General features: G+C 38.4%; 1 pseudogene across 1 annotated transcript; it reads right to left on the bottom strand.

Moving 5' to 3' along the window:
• Positions 1-1,926: 1,926 nt before the first annotated feature.
• LOC148197129 (soluble inorganic pyrophosphatase 6, chloroplastic-like) lies at positions 1,927-15,465 on the bottom strand (annotated as a pseudogene). Its single transcript, XR_015780486.1, has 6 exons — positions 15,460-15,465; positions 15,208-15,368; positions 14,713-14,813; positions 14,438-14,615; positions 2,654-3,503; positions 1,927-2,187 (listed from the first exon to the last, which is right to left on the bottom strand). The product of XR_015780486.1 is annotated as a soluble inorganic pyrophosphatase 6, chloroplastic-like (transcript).
• Positions 15,466-17,950: the final 2,485 nt, after the last annotated feature.

Here is a 17,950-nt window from a genome sequence, read left to right as displayed (position 1 = left end):
AGTTACGTACTTAATTATCAAATTTAATTGATTTTAAAGAACCTCAACAAAACATTATTTAAAAGACTAAGTTGTATAATAATCATAAGTTTTTTACTTATATAGACAAAACCAAGGTCGTATAAGTTGATTTTTTTCCACTTCAATAATTAAGTTGTTCGTTCGAAACAAAAAGTTTGATTAATAAATGTAACACCTAGCGTTAAAACTTATATGACAGTTCACATTTATTCTAACAAGTATATGACAGTCAACAAAGTGAATTTGTTGACAAGAAAAGAGACGATTGTGCTCACCTTGATTTTTCAAGCATAAGATTGGAGGACAGATTAAGCATAGATTTTTTAAACTCCTTAGAAGACTAATCGTTCACCAAAATGTCAAGAGATATAGAAATGCTGAATCAAGAATTTGTTGATCATCCAACTTAAGATTAGTATTTAGAGGCATGTTTCGATGTTGCAATTTTTTGTGAATGTGCAATTGTTCTTAATTTTCGAATTAATAGGAACACAAGTTACTGAAAATAGTTTATTTGAAAATTTGTCATGATAGTTTCATAATCAATAAAGTTTTCAAATTCTTTGGTCTAAGCCTTTAATTATGTCTTCTTTGGTCTAAACCTTTGAGATATATGGTTTATATGATAGAAGTCCTTAATAAGATTCCTTGAGTTAGTTACCTTATTTCAATGGTTTATGCGTTAATTTCATCAACATACAAATATTTAGTTAGTATTTAGAAATAATTAATTTAGAAATAATTTATAAATTAAAAGTTACTTCAACTAGTTTGTAGTTCACAGTTTATTTAATTTTTTTATTATCACTTTTTTATATTTTAATTTATTTATGTGTATTATTTTTTATTTTAGTTTTATGAAAGCAATTTTTTAAGCATATATTGATTACTATCAAGAGAAAAACCACATAGTCAAGATTTTGATAGACTTTTACTCATCCAGTACAGTATTAGTATAAAGAGACCCTTTTTCCATCCTCAACCAACTCAGATATTAAAGTGACAGGTAAAAGAAAGACAACAGAAGCATGATCGTCACTTATTGCCATTAGATGCTGGTGCACCAAACAGGAAGCAAGATTCAATTGTGCTTAATTTTCCAGTAACCAGATTCTGAGTCACCGTATGACTATTCCTCCGTCTAAAACAGTTAACAAGTGAAAAACCAATGAGCCAAATTTTCAAAATAACTATTCTTCATATCAGCACGATTTATCGGATGTCAAAACAACAAATGCAACAACTTTACCAAAGAAGCATGGACTGATTAAATATTTTAAGTTGAAAGAAGTCCTCAAATAATTGAGCTAATTAGGAAAATTGTATAATACAACCATTTCCATGCAGTCATCAAGATTATAATCAATATACTAGATCATAAAATTTAACAGTGAGATTGTTTGATGACACAGGGTTACTAATTGCAATAACTTTTGTGGTATGGATTGAAGACAATAAGGGATCGTAGTGGGGTTTAATAACAGAAATATAATAAACTGAATGGGAAATATCTAACACAGGTAAAACAACACCAGTGTTATGATCAATGAGAAAACTTCTCAGGCTAAAAATCCTTTTCTGGATGAAGCAGTGTGAACTCTTTCATTTTACAATTAATCAATGACAAGACAACTTTCAAGAAATGCTAATGAAATTGTTCATATTGTGCCTACAGGTATATAGGATTAAGGGGTTCAATTTAAATTACATAGGGACAAAACCTACCTCGACAAATCAGTTACTTCTGTTGCCAAAATCCTCTCACCGGTATCAGGAAGTACGGTGTAATTGTCTCTTATGAAATTCACAAAACCAAACTTCTCAAAAGTTGTAAGAAAACAAGAGAAGGAAACTAGCATCACATGTATTTTCAGAAAAATACATCTTTATAACAAAAACTATGCAACACAGTCCAAAACCCAGTTCTCCAATATATAATGTTATCTCCACTTGTACTAACAACAACATTTTTTTTACCAGAACTTGTGTATTGCAATTACAAAAATTGGAAAACGACATGAAAATCAAAGCAGATTCTTATATGTGGAAAGCTTGCCTGGGTTGTGTTCAACCCTGACAATCCTTCAATACCAGAAGTCAATTGTAGTGAACCAGACTTTTGTACCATTGCCTCTGTTGTATGCTTCTCAGATCCAAGTTTGAAACCTTACAGAAATAAAACCAAGGAAGATACAAAATGCAGTTTATAAGTCAGATTTGTTTCACTAAATCAAGAATTTATCAGTATTTTCTGTTTCGACAATACGTACTTAAACAAAAGGGAACAAACCAAAAACTGCATATCTACTACTTAAAAATTGCATAGTTCAATGTGTTAATTCATATCTACTACTTCAAGCTCTGTTAGTTACTCCAATACCCTTAAATCTAAACAAATATCTTATAAGACTGTTTGATACACCATTATGTCTGGCATTCATGTCATTCTTTTTTCTCATGTTCACCTTTTTCCATTAGCAAATGAAAACTGCTACAGTACCAAAATTTGCCCTTTCACATCGTTAAGTTGAATGGTAGCCCAGTTTAGATTCAATTTTACGACCCAAAAGGAGTAAAACAGAATTACTAAGAAAGAAAAAAAAAAGTAATTATATATGAACTATAGTCTCACCAGTTGAGTGTGGAAGGTTCATTGCACTGATGCTTCTAATTTCGGATTTGGAAGAAGGCCAGTCAGGAGAACCATCATTTCAAATGACCACATTTCCAAGATGTTCGAGATAATATAAATAAATATTGGAAAAAGAAACCCAGTGTCTTTTGAACAAATAACTGTAGGATTGGGAAAAAGAATGTTACTTTGACATGAGAGAGTGTTGATAAAAATGTGTGAAGAGGAATTGCGAGTGTAGGAAAAGAAAAGATGCCATGCAATGCCTCTTTCGAAAATCCAATCCATGTTTTTGAACATGAAGGAGAAAACCTGACATAGAGTATCAGGATGACATTGCATGGCCTATATACATACCGTTCTTTAAGATTTGATGCTTGGACCTGTTGGAACAATCGGTATCGTTATAGAATTTTGCAGCGGAATAACTTATAAAGTGGAAAGCGTGTTCAGTCAAACTCTTAATAAGATGGTCCGTTTTAGAAATTTAATTTTCTTAGAGACAAATTTCCAAACAGTTGATGTGCATAAAACAGTAATCAGTACAGAGAATAGAAAAAAAATCACACAAGCAATTTTTATCCTGGTTCGATTCAAAAGAATCTACGTCCAGTTGTTAATCACTATAAAAAGTGATTAACGTTTTCACTAAAAATAGTTTCACAAGTTTACAATAGAGTAAATGAAACAGAAAAAAAGATAAAACCTTCCTTCGAACGAACTGGAAGAACAGAAACTTTGTCAACTTGAAGAGAACTGCTCCGACCTTTGACCCACAAAGCGCGAGCTTCTCCTTTTCACAAGACCAGGCAATGCAATGAACTAGCTTTTGGAACTTCCTCAGATAACACTGTATTTTCAAAAGCTTTGTGTTCAACTTCTTTTTAATCTTCACATAAAAACCACTATATAGCCAGCTGCACTGAATATCTAAGGTTAGGTTTCAACTGCCACGAATAATCGATTATTGTAAGTGATAATCGATTATTCAAGTCCGTTACAGGGTTTTCAAAAAGTGATAATCGATTATATGAAGTGATAATCGATTATTCCTGTATGACTCTGTGATAATCGATTATTGCTATTCCATAATCGATTATTGCAGTTAAAAATGCAAGTTTACAAGGTTTTCAAGAATTTCCTACTACATTTAATTTTTACAAATTGCTTTTAACTAATTCTAATATCTTCTTCAACTAAAACTTCTTGTAGCATCATCAAAACAAATTTCTTCAAGATTTACCAATACTCCTTATTGGTAACAGGACCCACAAAGTAGCACGTACATTAGGAATAGAGACATTGTTTCCAAAAATTCTAACCAAAGCAGTGACCTCATAGATCACCTTGCGCTGCTCGCGTCTAGTGATATCTTGCTGAATTCCATTCTAGGTATGTGTGCATTCTGTTGCAGATGCAAAGAATTTCCTAGATTTTGGAACGATTTTCCCATCATTCATGGAATCATGCAACACAATCTTACAGCCTCTTCAAAACCAGTTATTCAAACCATCATCAAATTGCGGGTTTATGATGATGTTGTCATCTCCCGCTAAATAACTGACACTAACGTATATACTGCATCAATCCTCCCTTCTTAAGATAATCTTTGTTCTCAAGGATTAAAATTAGGAAACTTCTTCAAATCAAAGAAGAATTTCCACGTTGCTTTCTCTGGAAGTAGGTGCTTTATTTGACAACAACCTTACTAACAACCCTATTTCCTCTTTTGACGGTCGTCCTTTCTATTATCGCCTCTGACTCCTTAACTTTAGAATCTTCATCATTTATTGGGTAGTGGATTGATGTGCTAGCTTCTCCTACAAACTTTTTCAGTTGTGACATGTGAAAAACATCATGAACAAGTCATCCAGCTGGTAATTGGATCTTGTAAGCTATTATTCCAATCTTGTCTGTTACAACATAAGGTCCATAATATTTTAAATCTGATTTGGCACTGCTCCTAAATGCTACAAAGATTTGTCTACAAGGGTGTAATTTCACGAATAGCAAATCTCCAATTTCAAAGGTCCCGTTAAATCTACTCTTGTCAGCCATTTGTTTTATCCTTGCTTGTGCCCTTTTCATGTGAAACTTGACCATCTTACATTGTTCTTCCCTCTTCTGCAAACTTTTATCGACCAGTTCAATCTTAGATTCCCCTGATAAACAGGGTAAGTTGGGGTGCCTGTCCATACATGATTTCATAGGCACTGGCCTTAATATTGTTATGATATGTCGAGTTATACCACCATTCATCTAAGGGGAGTTATACCACCATTCATCTAAGGGAAGCCATTTGGACCATTGTTTAGGATGATCTGAACACATACACCTCAAATACACCTTAATGCATTTGTTCACTATCTCTGTTTGGCCATCTGTGTATCGATGGTAAGCAATTGAAAGTTGAACTTGAATTTCTTGATAAGCCATGAAGTCCTTCCAGAACTGACTGACAAAAATTGGATCCCTGTAACTTATTATTGATGTTGAACAACCATGAAGCTTAAAGACATTATCCATAAAGCATTGGGCCACATCAGATGTGGTATATGGGTGTTGTAATGTTATGAAATGAGAAGTCTTGCTCAGCCTGTTAACCACAAAAAAGATCACTTGTTTCCAAAAGGAATTGGGAAGATCCTTTATGAAATTCATAGTAACGTGCTCCCAAATCAAAATAGGGACTGAAAATGGTTATAGCAACCAAATCAAAATAAGAGAGTGAACTCGGTGAAATCTACCCTTAGCGAAGCCATTTCATACCATTTATGACTTTTTTCCACTTCTAAGTGCCTCTAGCTACCAAAGTCCACGTATATTCTTTATGTATTTATTTACTTGCACATAATTTTCCATTCTTTAGTCTATATGAGTTATTAATAGTACAATTATCTAGTATTACACGAGTTTCTTGGAAAACTATACTTAGTCTTACCATTTTATATTACTTGAGAAATTCGGTACATTTGTTGATGAGAAATAGTAAACTAGGAGTGGTGTTAATACTCCAGAACTAGTGTTAATACTCCTTGTAACCAGGAGTGGTGCTAATACTCGTTGTAACCAGGAGTGGTACTAATACTCGTTGTAGCCAGGAGTGGCGAGAATACTCTGTGAGATCCTGAAGAGGCAAAACTCATGAAATCATGGAAAAGATTAGTGAAACCCCTTAAGAGTTCTTAAGAGAGAACTAGACGTAGCTCAGGTTGAGTGAACCAATATAAAGTTCGTAGTTTATTACATTACTATTCAAAAGTTTTTCATTTGCTTTTATCACAAAAACTAGCATCTAACATCTCATAATCTTTATACACATACATATTTTCCTTACAAGTATTTAGATGTTGCTTTGTATAAAAGATTTGAAAAGCAGTAGCTCATAATTCATCTTTTGTTAAAACTTTCATACAGCCTTGTGAAGCATCATCGTTTGAGAGTATTCTTATTTGTTAATCTCTCTAAAACTAGATATTCCGAAGGCATTTTATCAAACGATATTCCTGATCTTGGTCTTCCATAATTAGTCTAACTTCATATGCCATAAGAAGATCATTGTGGTTGTTGACATTATTGCACACTGTTTATCAGTTGTAGATAGACAACCATTGAAGATGCAAATGGTTGAAACAATAAAGGGATCTCACCCTGCTCCCTCTTGCCCAACTCTAGCCAACCCGATGAAACAATGGAGTGTTGATCTGTTAACAACCTATAATGAGTTTGATGTGTATTTATACTGATAACAATCTATCTACCTTCGTAATGTTGCCTCTATATGAGACTATGCCTCCTCTAGTCACCACTTGGTAGAAGAATGTGATGAAGGATATATGTCACCTGTACCGTACGATACCTAACTCGCCAACGGTCGACCGGTGACCCGGGCGACCTGGCGACAGTTACGGTCGCACTGTCACGATCATATGCATGTCGAACACATCGTCACGCCAGTCGTTCAGACAATCGCATCATAACGATTACAAGTTAATGTCGAACACTTGGTGATCGACAACCAAACAGTGATGTCGCGACATATAGCGCTCGCACGACATCTCATATGTTTGTGTCGATACATAAGACGGTCGACATATAATGAGCGATGTCTAAATTAACAGTTTTAACATGAACGGTTTAGCGGTTAGAAGTAACCAGTTGCGAATATTGGTCAATGCCATGAATCACGGGAGTAACTAACCCAGTATCAAACACGATCTAGCAGTTACAACTTCCAAATAGTCAACTTCGGTAACTGACCGGATTTTCAGGTAAACGGTTTATTTTACTGTTTTAAATATGAGAAGCACAGAGGAAAAAAGGTACGTTTTTCCTTGAGAGAAATTAAGAGAGAAATTATTCTTCTTCTTGATCACACATCCCTTTTCTGACTTGAGCGTCGGAGTGCCTTTGCAGGTACCCAGCCCATCTTCCCCTTCAGAGAGCATAACACAGGAAGAGAGATATCACAGTAACAGCATTATAGGAAGGAGCAATTGCGATTCGTTAGGTTCGTATCTCGGTCTCAACATCCCTACTGAAACATTTTGGCGCCCACCGTGGGGCCGAGATTTGATATCCCAACGACGACCACCGGAGCAATGGCAGACCTCAACACTCGCGATTTGATCAAGCAGCTGCAGACACAGATTGAGGCACAAGCACAAACTATACGGGAGCAACAAGAACTCCAACGCAAGCAAGATGAGGAGCTGGTGGCACTGAGGGCACAGCGCCCACCGCCAGAATTGTCAGCCTCAAATCGGCAAGACGATAATGAAGGGAGCCATCATGGAGGACTGTCTGACCCTTTTGGCGGGGGGAGGAAGGGGCCTACTTCCATACACCTCACCAACTTGCTCCCATTCACGGAGGCCATCATGCAAGCGCACATGCCAGATAAGCCTCCCCCAGCGTTAGAACGTTATGATGGCTCCGCCGATCCCGACAACCACCTGCGCAACTTTATAGACGCCATGGCGTTCTACACAAACAACGACCCCGTCATTTGCAGAGCTTTCTCTTTGTCCCTTAAGGATGAGGCCCTGGAATGGTTCCACACTCTTCCACGGAATTCAGTAGACTGTTTCGCAATAATCAAAACTCTATTCCGAAAGCAGTACGCAACCAACAGAAGACCGGAGATGACTGCTGCTGAGCTCGTGAATACCAAGCAGGAGAAGGATGAAACCCTAAAGGCTTTCATGCAACGGTACAACGAGACGGCCCGGCGTGTGAAAGATATCAATCACACCTTCATCATCAGCAATCTACCCTCGCGCTTAAGGCCGGGGTATTTTGCGGAACAGTTATATGCTGACCCGCCAGCATCTATGGAAGAACTGCAATCCACAATTGCAAAGTTCATCCACATCGAAGATCTCCGGAATTCTAGAAAGAAGCAGCAGCAGGATAACCCCAATCACGATGCAAAGAAACCCGCAAAGCGATCGACCAACGACTACAAGTCAGACCGAACACCCCGAAAAGAGTCAGGGTGGACGTCTAAGTACGATCGTTACACAGCCCTCAACGCACCGAGAGCAAAGGTGCTCGAAGAGGCTTTGCACGCCGAACTCTTAACCATGCGACGAAAAGCTACTTCAAAGAACGCTGACAGTAGCAAAGCCTGCCGGTTCCACATGAACCATGGGCATGACACGGAAGAATGCAACATGGTGAAGGACGAACTGGAGCGACTCATCCGAGCAGGCTACCTCCAGAACTACGTCAAGGATAGAATCTTCACTAGAGCTGCAACTCCTCACCGTAAGGATCACTCCAGACAGAGCCCCGAGCGATCGCCTCCTAGGGATGACCGATGCCGCAGGCGATCGTGTAGCCAACCCCGGCGGACAGAGAGAGAATGTTCGGTCCGAGGCCAAATCGACACCATTTCGGGTGGTTTCACCGGGGGGGAGTGTCATCTTCCGCCAGGAAACGACATCTGAGACAGCTAAAGTCGGTGCACATGGTCGATCGACAGCCTCGGTCGATCCCTGATATCACGTTCACCAATGCAGATTTCCATGCGCCCGACCCTGATCATGATGACCCGATGGTCATCACTGCCAATGTAGCTCGGTACGACGTCAGCAAGGTTCTCGTCGATCAGGGGAGTTCGGTCAACATCCTGTATTGGTCCACCTTCAAAAAGATGGATCTATCCGAGGACCTCATCGCCCCTTTCAACGAACAAATCGTAGGTTTTTCAGGGGAAAGAGTCGACACCCGGGGGTACCTCAACCTGCGAGTGCGGCTCGGAACAAGTCGGGAGGCACCACAACTCAGAGTCCGATTCCTGTTGGTCGAGGCCAATACATCATACAACGCCTTGTTAGGGCGACCTTGTCTGAATGCATTTGGAGCTATCGTGTCCACCCTTATCTGGCCATGAAGTTTCCTACGGAGCGCGGCACTAAAAAAGCGACGGTTCGGAGAAGAGAAGCGCAAGGCCATTCAGGTCGAAGTCGAGAAGTTGATGAACGCCCAGTTCATTAGGGAGTTGACTTACACTACGTGGTTGTCGAACGTAGTCATGGTCAAGAAGTCGAACGGCCAATGGAGAATGTGTGTCGACTTCACCGACCTCAACAAGGCGTGCCCTAAACACTCGTATCCCTTGCCTAGCATCGATCGGTTGGTAGATGGAGCTTCCGGCCATGTCATACTTAGCTTCCTTGACGCATACTCGGGATACAACCAAATCCCCATGTACGCACTTGATCAGAGCAAGACAGCCTTCATTACCGAACGCGCTAATTACTGTTATGAAGTAATGTCGTTCGGCTTGAAGAATGTCGGGGCTACATATCAACGCCTCATGGATAAAGTTTTCCATCATCATATAGGACGATGCATGGATGTCTATGTCGACGATATGGTTATTCGGAGCCATTATATGGAGCAACGCTTGCAGGATTTAAAGGAAGTGTTCGGCCAAATCAGAAGGTACAGCATGCGCCTTAACCCTTCCAAGTGTACCTTCGGAGTCCCGGCGGGTAAGTTCTTGGGTTTAATGCTTACACGTCGAGGCATCGAAGCTAACCCAGACAAGTGCAAAGTCGTACTCGACATGGCTGCTCCAAAAACTCTAAGGGAGGTACAACGTCTAGTGGGTAGGCTCACAGCCTTGTCTCGTTTCATTCCGAAGCTAGCTGAACACATCAAGCCCATCCTAAAGAACTTGAAGAAGGGCACCACACGACACTGGGACGATGATTGCGAAACAGCATTCAACACTGTCAAGCACATTCTCACCAGCCCTCCAATTATGGCTAGACCGGACGCTGGATCCGACTTTCAGCTATATATCGCAGCATCCCACCACGCTGTCAGTGCTGCCTTGATACAAGAGGCGCCCTCCCTCAACTTAATATACTTCATCAGTCGTACGCTGCAGGGGGCGGAAGAAAGATATTCTCGAATTGAGAAAATCGCACTGGCCCTGCTCACAGCTTCGCGTCGACTCCGACCGTATTTCCAGAGCCATCAAGTAGTAGTCCGCACCGATCACCCGATCGCCAAGATCCTCCGCAAACCCGACTTAGCAGGACGGATGGTTTCTTGGTCAATGGAACTTTCAGAGTTTAGACTCCGTTACGAACCGCGGGGATCCGTTAAGGGTCAACATTTGGCAGACTTTGCAGCTGAGTTAATGCCCACACCTGAGGACTCGACACCAAAGTGGCTCCTCAGCGTGGATGGATCCTCAGACAAAAGGGGAGGAGGAGCCGGTGTTGTCCTAGAAGGACCAGATGGTTTAGTCATAGAGCAAGCCATCACATTCAAGTTTCCGACAAGTAACAACCAGGCCGAGTACGAAGCCTTGATTGCTGGTCTATCCCTGGCCAAAGAGTTCACGGTCGCTCGTCTAGAGTGTCGGATGGATTCAAAGTTGGTGGTCGGCCACGTCAACGGAACTTATCAGGTTAAGGATAATCAGTTGTTGCGCTATTTCCACAAAGCTCAGACCCTACTTCAAGAGGTTAGCGTCGTCCATGTACCCAGGGAGCAGAACGCAAGAGCAAATCTCTTGTCTAAGTTAACTCACTCTAAGGAGAGAGCACAGTTATCCTCAATCATTAAGATGACGCTCGACCATCCAGTCGTGAAAGTTTTCGTCACCAATGTGTCAACACCAACAACAGACTGGCGACAGAAGATCAAGGATCTCATGGTGAAACAGGAGCAAGGAGAGAGCATTACTGTGACTGATTCAAAACGCATTGCACGTTTCTTGTGCATAGGCGACGCCCTATACCGTCGCGGCCACAGTACTCCTCTATTGAAATGCATATCAGAGGAGGAAGCCGACTACGTCTTGCGCGAACTGCACACCGGGGTATGCGGGTTCCATTCGGGTAAGCGAACATTCAGAGCACGCATACTTCGCGCAGGATATTACTGGCCCACGATCGACCAAGATTGTGAGACGTTCGTCAAGAAGTGTATCTCCTGTCAGGCCCATGGTCACGACATCCATGCACCTCCCGAAGACTTGCATGGTATCATTTCTCCCTGGCCGTTCGCTCAATGGGTTCTCGACATAGTTGGACCGTTACCTCTTGCCAAAGCACAGAACAAGTTCCTTCTTGTGGCGGTCGACTATTTCACCAAATGGATAGAAGCTGAACCATTGTCCGTCATCAGTGCTCAACAAGTGCAGAAGTTCATCTAGCGCTTGATCTGTCGGTTCGGTCTACCGCAGAAGATCATTACCGACAATGGTCGCCAGTTCGTCGAGCGAAAGCTGGAGGAATTCCTCAACAGCCTGGGCATCAAACATGTCACCTCCTCTGTCGAGCATCCTCAAACAAACGGACAAGCCGAGGCCGCGAATAAAGCCATACGTACTGAGTTAAAGAAGCGACTCGGCGACGCCAAAGGTTTGTGGGTGGAAGAGCTACCCGAGGTCTTGTGGGCGTACAGGTGCACTCCACACGGATCCACAGGGGACACACCATTCAACCTGACTTATGGCACTGATGCCATGCTCCCAGTCGAGGTCGGCGAACCCTCGTTAAGACGAAATATCACTGATATGACGCTAAACGAAGAACAGTTACGGATGAATCTCGACACACCATTTAACATGAACGGTTTAGCGGTTAGAAGTAACCAGTTGCGAATATTGGTCAATGCCATGAATCACGGGAGTAACTGACCCAGTATCAAACACGATCTAGCAGTTACAACTTCCAAATAGTCAACTTCGGTAACTGACCGGATTTTCAGGTAAATGGTTTATTTTACTGTTTTAAATATGACAAGCACAGAGGAAAAAAGGTACGTTTTTCCTTGAGAGAAATTAAGAGAGAAATTATTCTTCTTCTTGATCACACATCCCTTTTCTGACTTGAGCGTCGGAGTGTCTTTGCAGGTACCCAGCCCATCTTCCCCTTCAGAGAGCATAACACAGGAAGAGAGATATCACAGTAACAGCATTATAGGAAGGAGCAGTTGCGATTCGTTAGGTTCGTATCTCGGTTTCAACATCCCTACTGAAACATCACCCAACTTGAGCATTGTTGAGCCATGTCGTACTCATCAATTTGGTGACACAAATGCTACCTTCTCAATAGATGATGTAGTTGTTGGAAAATGACTCCTATCAATGCTACGTCCTAGAACCCAGATGACACAACCCTTGGTTATCAAGGAAGCTATTGATGTTGAAGAAGCTACAAGATGGGCTTAAGCTCTCCTCGTGACATCGTCTATCATGCCAAGCTTGTGAAGCTCTTTTTCAAGAGATCACTATACATCGCCTAGCCTCTACCCCACACTATTGAACCAACCTAACAAATCACTATAACTAACTCATCCAACCCCTATCTTTAAACCATCCCATCCACTCCCCAACCCTTAACCCATATACCCCTATATCATGTTCTACCATCTGATATCACTCCAAAAAAAATGTTATTTAGTGGAGGTTCTTTTTTCGATTTGCGGGGTTTTTACCCTCCGCAAAATAATTTCCGGAGGTTTTTCAAACCGTCGTAGTTTGAGTCGCCACAACCTATCTGAGGGGGTTTTCCGCGACCCATGGTATCACATTCAATTTGCAGAGGTTTTTTTGCAAAGGGTAAAAACCTCCTCTATTACCAACTATTATTTTGTGGCAATTTTTAGCCTCTTTTATTTTTAATCATTTGATTGCAAAAAATACCTACATTTTTTACACTATTTTGTGTATTAATATGTATTATTCAATTTGACAATTATACTTTGGAAGTTGTAACCTCCCTCGTTTGTATTATTTAATTTAAGGTTTATTACCTTATTTTGCTAGAATTATTTAATTTTCGCTACCATTTGAGGTGGTTATATTTTTAGATCAAAAATATTTATTTGTAACAATATTCAACATATTAATGTAACTAAAGACATCACAAATTTATATAATTTCATTGTCAAAATCATCATAGTAACATAAAATCTATTTAAAATAAAACCCATCCTTACAACTTAATCAATAAGTACTCAAAATTCATAATAAACTAGATATAGTTTTATCCTAAAAAAAATTTATAAACTCCCTAAATGTTACTTCCACAAGATGAATGTCTTTGATCTTGTACTCAAAGGAGACTTGGGCTCATTTGCATCACCAACTTGCTAAAATGATAAAAAAATAAGGTTTAATTGCTTCCTTTGTCCCCAGTTTGGTTGAATTGTGTCAAATTCATCCTCACTTTTAAAAAAGTTTCATTGTCGTCCTCACGTGGTATAAAAGTGTCAATTGAATCCAAACATAGAAAAAATTTGTGTCAAAGTAGTCATTTTTCCTATATATCTGTGTCTTCCTTTCATATGTCACTTCTCTGGAGCTATGAAAAGCCTTAAATTGGATAAGGTAAAATGAATATCTGTACTTGATTGTATGAAAGGAAGACACAGAGATATAGGAAAAATGACTACTTTGACACAAATTTTTTCTATGTTTGGATTCAATTGACACTTTTACACCACGTGAGGACGACAATGAAACTTTTACACCACGTGAGGACGACAATGAAACTTTTTTGAAAATGAGGATGAATTTGACACAATTCAACCAAACTGGGGACAAAGGAAGCAATTAAACCAAAAAATAATTATAATTATACTCATACAATTTTGCAGGAAAGAAAAAAAAAATGAATTTGTTAAGATAACCAATGGGAATGTACAATTTTACAGAGTACTATAGTTTGTTTCGCACTGCTTCTACGGGTAAATACACAATATATATATATATATATATATATATATATATATATATATATATATATATATATATATATATTGTATAATAGTGAGGTTTTATATATCAGACCAGAAAGTTTGCTAACTATTTTAAATGACGTATGGTAAATCAAATTTTGTTGATATACAAATAGAGTAAAAAGAGAAGAAGAAATGTTATACTACCATTTACTGTCCCGAATATGAGGAATTGATTATCTACAACGTAGAGGCATTATGATTTTTTTCTCTAATTTTCAATCCAAAAAGCTCTTTAATATATAATAGTAAAAACTAGGGACCTGGTTTGATGTTTGAACAAGCACATTAATCTCCTAACATTAATTGTACAATCAATACTATTTATGTTTGACTCAGTAATCTTTTTAGTCAATATGTAGTAATGGTAAATAAGTTGACTGCCCTAACTAGGTAGTTTGGATCAAACAGTTAACAAGTCATCTAGCTGCTTGATATAATCATAAACTATAAAATGAACAAGAACAGACTTATGAAATAAGTTATCAGACAGTTAGGTGATAGAGATCTTACAGTGAAATGCTTCTCAACGTCATTAACATCATTCACCAAGGATGCTTTTGTATCATTTAATGAGATTGCAACAATTTTCGAATCAAGTTCCCCTTCATCAATCATGGCTAATGCACCCAAGGGTTTGACCTTCAAAACCTCATATTTTCCTCTCTTTCAGCGATCTCAACAACATCAACTGCAAAATTACAATGATTTCAGACATATTGTGTTGTATTCATAATATATAACATTATGGTAGGGAGGGAAGTCTACAATCTTTATTAATGGAATACCTGAATCGTTATCTCCCAGTTCTCCTTCAACTTTAGAGTTTGCAAAAGATGGATTTTCCCATGTTTGTGGAAGTAAGCCATAGTTCCAATGTATATTGTAGCTGGAGAACATGAATAAGATGTGTTTAAGAATAGGCTAAATATGAAACCAAATCAGTCTAGCTAGATCAACCAGACATAGTAAAAGAAGTCAAGGATGTGTTAAATGAGAGATGCAAAATGCTTCAACTGTTAAGGATAAAAAATTAACATGAAAATGGCATTTAAGAAGGAAGGGTAACTATCAAAGGTCAGAAATGGGTATTGAACCCTGAAAGTAGTAGATCGGTAGTAAATAGACAACACTAAAGAAGAAATATCACACCACATTTATCTCAACAATAAGGCAACAAAATAATATAGAGAATAGATTTACGTTAAAAGTGAACTGCCAATAACAAATAATGTAATTTAGAATAAGAAAGGAACAACATGAGCTCAGAAATGGTATCTCACGGGTAATATCAAAGCTTTCCCTTTTCTGTATCTTGTTTTATCGGAGTGAAAGCTTCATCAGTTGCAACCTCCGTCTTTGCACTGGATTCTTTAAGAATTTCAACAATGAAGTTGAAGATATCATCACCCGATGGCAATGGAATATCATGCCAAAGAGAAACCTAAATATTTTGCAAATTACATTTTAGGTACAAAGTAACAGAATCATAACAGGTAGCCCACATGGCAGAAAACTCATTCTTTGAACTTTACTTCCATTTCCTAATTGAAAAGCCCAATATCTCATTAATAGTAATTCTTATTACATAGCTACACGGTAATTCGCTTCCATCATATTACGCAAATATAAATCATGATGAATCCTCATAAAACATTAAAATTTGGCTCCTGCTCAACATTTCTTCATAAAAGCAGAGGAAATGTAGAAATGTAGATGTGTGAAACAGAATATCTCATTTAGCTAGTGAAGCATAAGAATATTTAAAACTATTCAACATCAGCCAAAACAAAGACTATCCTAAACAACTTACCAAACTATTGATCCAGAACAGAAAATACAAATATTAAACCAGAGCATGGATTTGCACGGTGAAGAGTTCAAAGAATCCAGATGTGTGGGGAAGGGGAAAAGGATTAGCACGGTGGTATTGGCGGGGATTCTGGGATGGAGCCGAATCGGCAGCGATCGTGGCGAGCTCGTCATGTGGAGTTCTTTGGAAGTGGTCAACACCTAAACACCCTCACCCAAAAATTATTCCTTCCGCCTACACCTACTACCCAACCACCACTACCTCCACCACCTCTATGCGGGAATGATGACCTTTAGTATTTTTTGTATGACATTATATAAAAATTAATTTTTGTTTGAATTTAAAAAAAGATAAAATTGTTTAATTTTAAAAAAGATAAAAATAAATTGAAACAAAATAAAAATATTAACAATCAAATTGAAATTAACTTAATGATACGTGATATTAACGGGTCATGTCACACCTTAATTGTCACGTATGTTACCTGATAATTTTTTTATTTTTATAAAAATATTAAAAAATTAAAATAAAAATAATTCAAAAAATATTTTAATAAAAATATACCTTCTTTAATTGTCTTTAAATGTCTTAGTGTAAAACTAAGGAAACTTAATTATTTCAATTTTAAAAAAAGTATATGGATTCAATTAAAAAAAACAAAAGATCTATTTAAAAAAATCATAAAAGAAAACCAAATGTATGATTACACCTTATAAATAATTCATACAAAAATTAAAAGTAAATAATTTAATTATCGTATGTATATATATGCAATTTTAAAAGTTTGGGACCACATTATCCCAGCTCCTATAATCATCCGGCCCTCTCATCTATATATACGTATGAGACCACCCAATGTTAAACATTCGCAGTTGCAGACATAAGCGAGCCTTGAACAAAATGACTCTTGTGAACCCAAAGTTACTCAATTCCTCTTTTACTCCACATCTCACTTTTCCCAAACCTCTGAAACCAGCAGCTCCTATTCTTCTCCAACGTAGGATAATCCTCTGAAACCAGAAGTCTTCATGAAGTTGAGAAGTTTGCTTGGAGTACAAAATCAAGTTTAAGAAGGGGTGTTGGAATATAAATTGATTTTGTATGTTGGGCCTAAAAGATAAAAGCCCAATATTAGTAAAAGCCCAAATAACATTCTAGAAAATCCTATCTAGAAGGATTCTAGAATGTTCCACAAAAATATCTAGAGATGCTTATCCATAAGATGTCTCTAGATAAGTTTAGAATTATAGGAATGTTTTAGAAAGTTCTAGAGAATAAATTATAACCCTTAGATGAATGTTGTGGTGGCAAGATCCTAACCATTGGTTAAGGAGGTGCCATTAGTATAAATAGGGGATGATTGTATCATTTGAAAATAAGCCAAAAAAGTTTAGAAGCACTCAATACAAGTCTTTCCTCTTCTCTCAAAATCTTCCAACCTCTCCCAATCTTAAACACTTCCTTCTAGCCTTTAAAGTTTTCTCCCAACAAAGTGGTATCAAGAGCCATAAGATCTTCATAGAAATGGCAAATACTGGAGTTCCCTTTCAAGTCCCAATGCTCACCAAGAGCAACTATGACAATTGGAGCTTAAGGATGATAGCTCTCCTTGGTGCACATGATGTCTGGGAGGTGGTCGAGAAGGGCCACATTGAGCCAGAGAATCTGGAGAGTCTTTCTCAAGCTCAAAAGGATAACTTGAGAGACTCAAGGAAGAGAGACAAGAAAGCTCTCTGTCTAATTTATCAAGGATTAGATGAAGATACTTTTGAGAAGATTTCTGGAGTCAAGTCAGCCAAGGAAGCATGGGAGAAGCTTAAGATCTCTTACAAGGGAGCAGATTAAGTCAAAAAGGTACGTCTTCAAACTTTGAGAGGAGAGTTTGAAGCTTTGCATATGAAGGAAGGTGAACTAGTCTCTGATTACTTTTCAAGAGTTTTAACGGTTACTAATAACCTAAAAAGAAATGGTGAGAAGCTAGATGATGTAAGAATTATGGAGAAAATTCTTAGATCATTAGATCCAAAGTTCGAACATATTGTCACCATTATCGAAGAAACAAAAGACTTGGAGGCCATGTCAATAGAGCAACTTCTTGGTTCGTTGCAAGCTTATGAAGAAAAGAAAAAGAAGAAGGAAGAGATCACGGAGCAAGTCCTCAAGGCACACGTTGATTCAAGAAAAGAAGAAAATACACACAACCAATCAAGGCG

Source organism: Vigna umbellata, chromosome 6 (assembly GCF_029865625.1).
Source record: "Vigna umbellata cultivar VRB3 chromosome 6, Vumbellata_1.0, whole genome shotgun sequence".
Taxonomy (NCBI): domain Eukaryota; kingdom Viridiplantae; phylum Streptophyta; class Magnoliopsida; order Fabales; family Fabaceae; genus Vigna; species Vigna umbellata.
This window is presented reverse-complemented; position numbering and strand designations above follow the sequence as displayed.